This window comes from Callospermophilus lateralis, unplaced genomic scaffold (genome assembly GCF_048772815.1).
Source record: "Callospermophilus lateralis isolate mCalLat2 unplaced genomic scaffold, mCalLat2.hap1 Scaffold_256, whole genome shotgun sequence".
In the NCBI taxonomy this organism is placed as follows: Eukaryota; Metazoa; Chordata; class Mammalia; order Rodentia; family Sciuridae; genus Callospermophilus; species Callospermophilus lateralis.
In genome coordinates, this window is record NW_027513360.1 from 1,075,384 (window position 1) to 1,081,132 (window position 5,749).

Here is a 5,749-nt window from a genome sequence, read left to right on the forward strand (position 1 = left end):
GACTTATCTGAGACATGTGTGCAGAACGTAATTTAAAGCTATGTATCGCAATCAATTGCCCAATGCACTTCTGAGCTTCAAATCTCACCTAGATTTCTGTTTACATACTTATATTTCACCTCTGTATTCCTATAAATATTGCAGGTTCCCAATACCATTATTCATCCCACAGAATGATTCCTAAACCAAATCGATCCTGTTATTATCCCTAACCATACACTGTTGCCTCAATCTAACATTACAAAAGAGCAGGGACAGAGTTCATCTTACAATACAGGAATGTAGGGGATCTTACACCTGCTGAGAACCTCAAATTTCTATGCAGAAATGAACCCTGGAGAAGATGTAGGCAGCTATGAAGGACCTGAGAGAGCAAAAGCCATCTTCCATGGCAAACACCTTGTGATAACGAAGGGATGTGTATGAATCAGCCTCTCTTTTCTTAATGTAGAGAAGATGGACCAAACCAGACCTGCATGGAGAGGTGTTCCCGGGTGGCCATTGTTGATATACCATTCAAACTTGTCAAAGTGTCACAGGAAGTAGGGGCAGCCTCCATCTCATGAGACCCATGAAAGCAACTGTTGGGACAAAGTGGTTGCCAAGGCAGTGATCTCATTCAGTTCCTGAAGGAGGTGACCTACCTAACTTCGTTGGTGATGGAACTCTCTGAAATTGGGATCCAAGAAGCCAGGCACCCAGAGCCAGTCCCAGTCCCAGTCCCAGTGGTCAAACTTGTTTGGATTTACCAAGGACAGAGTCAGTCTTTCTTGGTACCTAATGATATGAGGATGGCCAAATGCCAGTAGAGCTCAGAAAAGGGGCCTTTCCCTAGATAGCAGGTATTGGCTCAATGCTGCCTGCTGACAACTTCGTAGAGTGGGCCAAGAAGAACAGATCTGAGACAGGCCAGGCCATTTTGGGGGAACATAGTATGGCCCACCAGTCAGAGGACACTCCAGATAGTCACAGACCTACTTGGGGGAAGGAGGTGCTTTTGTGGATGTGGATGTGAGTTTGTGGTTTTGTCTCATGTTCTGAAAATAGGTAGAAATGGTGGTTTGTATGGTTTGGAGTTGACTGTTTCTAGGAAGTTGTTTGGCAAGGCGAGTGTTTCTATGTCTGTGTATCCACTGTGTTCGTGGTTGTAGTCTTTAGAAAAGAGAATGCATCAATGGAGGTTTCCTGTCTAGTTGGAAGCTTCCCAGCATTCATCCTGCCCACTTTATAAATGGACTGTGGCTTGCCTTATGGATGGGCAACACCTACTATCTTCCTAAGGTCCTCTACACATCTTGATTTCTGGCCTCTCTCCAGAATAGGCTCATGGTTTTGTGGCCAAGATATGTACCACCTCCAAAATCTGTTACATGGCCATGTAATGGATAGCTGAAGGGAATGGGAACATCTCAGAAAACTCAGATATCAGTGTAACCAGTAAAGTCTCAGTTTAAAAACCTTGCTTTGGCCCATTTGCTTACCTATGGTTATGTTGCCCTGAATGTCAGGAAGGTATTTGCCTCAGGCCACCCCTTTCTGAAGCCTGAAGAAAACATTTTTCAAATGGAAATGAATGGGCATCACCTGTGGATCTTTGCTTAATTGCTTTGGAAAGAGATGTGTCTGAATCAGCCTCTTGGCCCTGTGTGAGGTTGGGGCTTTGATTCTCAGAAGGTGATAGATCTAAAGAAAGATCCCATGTGTGCTTGGGTTTTCTATTGCCTCCAACTCACATAAAGGATTTATACCTGACAATCAGTAGGATTAAATTGGAGAATCAGAACAGTATTAACGGCAGGCCTATTTGATCACTCCTGGTTCACAGGAAGGGTGTCTAGGTCACCCTGACTTTACACAAATGAGGGGCAAGGGAGTTTATTTTGGAAACTGTCTTGGGCTTCGCCCCTCATGGAAAATTCCATCCAGAGGTTATGATGAGTGTCTATATGGAAGATGATGAGGGCCATGTGGCAGTGTTTTGGTTTTAATTGTGGTCATTTGTGTGCTGGTTGGAAGAGATTACTGGGTACACCTGGACCTGAACTCTGGTGTGATTCCCCTTAGAGACTGAGTTCTGGAACTGACTTCAGGGAAGTATTGCCATTAATTTTGGTGGGATTTTAGGAGGCCACACATGAGAGTCGCCCTTGGAAACTGAGATCTAGTCTCAGGGTGTCTTTCCACAGTGCACTGGGAATCTCCACCAGGATATAAGACGATTTTATTCTGAAAGACTTGGCAACCATAGTAAAGAGTCAAAACACATATTGAACTCACATTGAGTAGACATCAATGGGTCAGGCTTCATGTGACATTTTGGCCACTCGTTGGGAAGCGTTGCCTTTTAGAGTTCTCCAGAGCTTTCATCCTCACCATTTAATGGTTCCTGAATGAATTGAAAAACCAGTGCATCCAACTTGATACTTGAAAAATGGCTAGATAAATACCATGAAATTATTGAAATTCCCATGACCAGGTGGCACTGGAGAACCTTTGGATGTCCTGTTGCTGATCATGAGTGTACCAGACAGTGCCTTGAATCACTGGGTTTCATGAAAATGGTGTAGAACAGAGATGCCAGTAAGTTGGAATTTGCTGAGTAGTGGGCCTAGAACAGTGGTGGGCAGGTGTGTGATTAAACATCTGTGTTGGTGTCATGTGGATTGGCCATTGGCTTCCAAATGGCTTTTGACTGACATGGTGCAGCCAGCAGACCCTTGCATGTAAAGGCATCTTGTTATATGGAGAGGTTTCAGGGCAATGTTCAGAATCAAGTTGCTAGGGACAAGGGGGAAGTCTATGTTGGATATAAGACTGGTTGGTGCATTCTCCTGGCAGACCCTGACCCACCACACATGACAGAACTCCCTCCAGCACTGTGTCCCAGTTGAACTACTTGTATTTCGTGAAGCAAACACCAAACTCCCATTGCAGCAGCTAGAAAGACCATGAAAAATGGAGGATGACCACATGGCTTCAGAGTCCACACAGGAAGACACTTAGCCCCCATTGGCCACAGTTTACATACAAAGAGAGAATTCTGCACTTCTGCCTCATGTTCATTAAAGAATAAGAAAACATGTGCTCCAGGTTACATAGATGCAGACCCAGCTTTGATGGTCTCACTGCAAAGGAAGCTAAAGCTCCTGACTCCAACATATATTTCCAGTGCCCAAACTCAGATGCAGTTTCTCATAAGTCTTCCGGTCAGCAGAGCACCATGTTTGTGAAGTGTTTACCCTGTCCCTTACTTTTGGAAACTCTTCTACCACCCCCAAAGTTGTGAACTCCTGAGCATATTCCATTCCAGATAAGTATTCATAGATTTTCTAACTCTTCTCCTCTAATTGTGTCTAACTTGGGGCGAAGGTAATGTCAAGGCATTGTTCTTGATGAGAGTGGGATGATTATTTTTAGCACATATTTGCATAAACATTGGATTCATTTTCCTAATTTTCATTCGAAATACTGAATCACTCACACTAACCCATACCCTACTAGACTCTATATTCTGACTCCTAATCCTAATATAATGGAGAAAAATAACACAAAATGAATAGATATACAAGCATTTCAGAGGAGGCATGGTGTATAATTGGACTTGCCTTTTGCATTATGTAGAATTGGAGTTATAAATCTAGTCAATTTTTTGTTGAAATAGTTCTCCATGTGTTTTTTTAACTTTTGTTGTTTGTTGTTCAAAACATTATATAGTTCTTGATATATCATATTTCACACTTTGATTCAAGTGAGTTATGAACTCCCATTTTTATCCCGTATATAGTTTGCAAAATCATATCAGTTACGCATCCATTGATTTACATATTGCCATACTAGTGTCTGTTGTATTTTGCTGCCATTCCTATCCTCTACTATCCCCCCTCCCCTCCCCTCCCCTCCCATCTTCTCTCTCTACCCCCTATACTGTAATTTATTTTCCCCCTTGTATTTTTCCCTTTCCCCTCACTTCCTCTTGTCCGTAATTTTGTATAACCCTGAGGGTTTTCTTCCATTTCCATGTAATTTCCCTTCTCTCTCCCTCTCCCTCCTACCTCTCATCCCAGTTTAATGTTAATCTTCTTCTCATGCTCTTTATCCCTACGCTGTTCTTAGTTACTCTCCTTATATCAAAGAAGACATTTGGCATTTGTTTTTTAGGGATTGGCTTGCTTCACTTAGCATAATCTGCTCTAATGCCATTCATTTCCCTGCAAATTCTATGATTTTGTCATTTTTTAATGCTGAGTAAAACTCCATTGTGAATTAATGCCACATTTTTTAACCATTCGTCTATTGAAGAGCATCTAGGTTGGTTCCACACTCTTGCTATTGTGAATCGTGCTGCTATGAACATCAATGTAGCAGTGTCCATGTACCATGCTCTTTTTAGGTCTTTATGAAATAGACCGAGAAGAGTAGTAGCTGGGTCAAGTGGTGGGTTCCATTTCAAGCTTTCCCTGAAATCTCCATACCGCTTTCAAAATTGGCTGCACCAATTTACAGCCCCACCAGAAATGTACATGTGTACCCATTTACACACATCCTCGCCAAAACTTGTTGATGTTTGACTTCATAATGGCTGCCAATCTTACTGGAGTGAGATGGTATCTTATGGTGGTTTTGATTTGCATTTCTCTGACTGCTAGAGATGGTGAGCATTTTTTCATGTACTTGTTGATTGATTGTATTCCTCCTCTATGAAGTGTCTGTTCAGGTCCTTGGGCCATTTGTTGATTGGGTTATTTTTAATCTTATTGTCTAATTTTTGAGTTCTTTGTATACTCTGGATATTAGGGCTCTATCTGAAGGGTGAAGAGTAATGATTTGTTCCCAGGATGTAGGCTCCCTATTTACCTCTCTTATTCTTTCTTTTGCTGAGAAAAAAAAATTAAGTTTGATTAAGTCCCATTTCTTTATTCTTGTTATTAACTCTTGTGCTATGGGTGTCCTATTGCGGAATTTAGAGCCCGACCCCACAGTATGTAGATCGTAGCCAACATTTTCTTCTATCACACGCCGTGTCTCTGATTTGATATCAAGCTCCTTGATCCATTTTTTGTTAACTTTTGTGCATGTTGAGAGGAAGGGATTCAGTTTCATTTTTTTTCATATGAATTTCCAGTTTTCCCAGCACCATTTGTTGAAGATGCTATCCTTCCTCCATTGCATGCTTTTAGCCCCTTTATCAAATATAAGATAGTATGTAGTTTTTTGGATTGGTTTCTGTGTACTCTATTCTGTACCATTGGTCCACCCGCCTGTTTTGGTACCAGTACCATGCTCTTTGTGTTACTATTGCTCTGTAGTATAGTTTGATGTGTGGTATCGCTATACCGCCTGATTCACACTTTCTGCTTAGCATTGTTTTTGCTATTCTGGGTCTTTTATTTTTCGATATGAATTTCATGATTGCTTTCTCTATTTCTACATGAAATGCCGTTGGGATTTTGATTGGCATTGCATTAAACCTATAGAGAACTTTTGGTAATATCGCCATTTTGATAATGTTAGTTCTGCCTATCCATGAACAAAGTATATTTTTCCATCTTCTAAAATCTTCTTCTATTTCTCTCTTTAGGGTTCTGTAGTTTTCATTGTATAAGTTTTTCACCTCTTTTGTTAGGTTGATTCCCAAGTATTTTATTTTTTCTGAGGATATTGTAAATGGAGTGGTTGTCCTCATTTCCATTTCAGACAATTTTTCGCTGATATACAGGAATGCCTTTGATTTGTGCATGTTGATTTTACA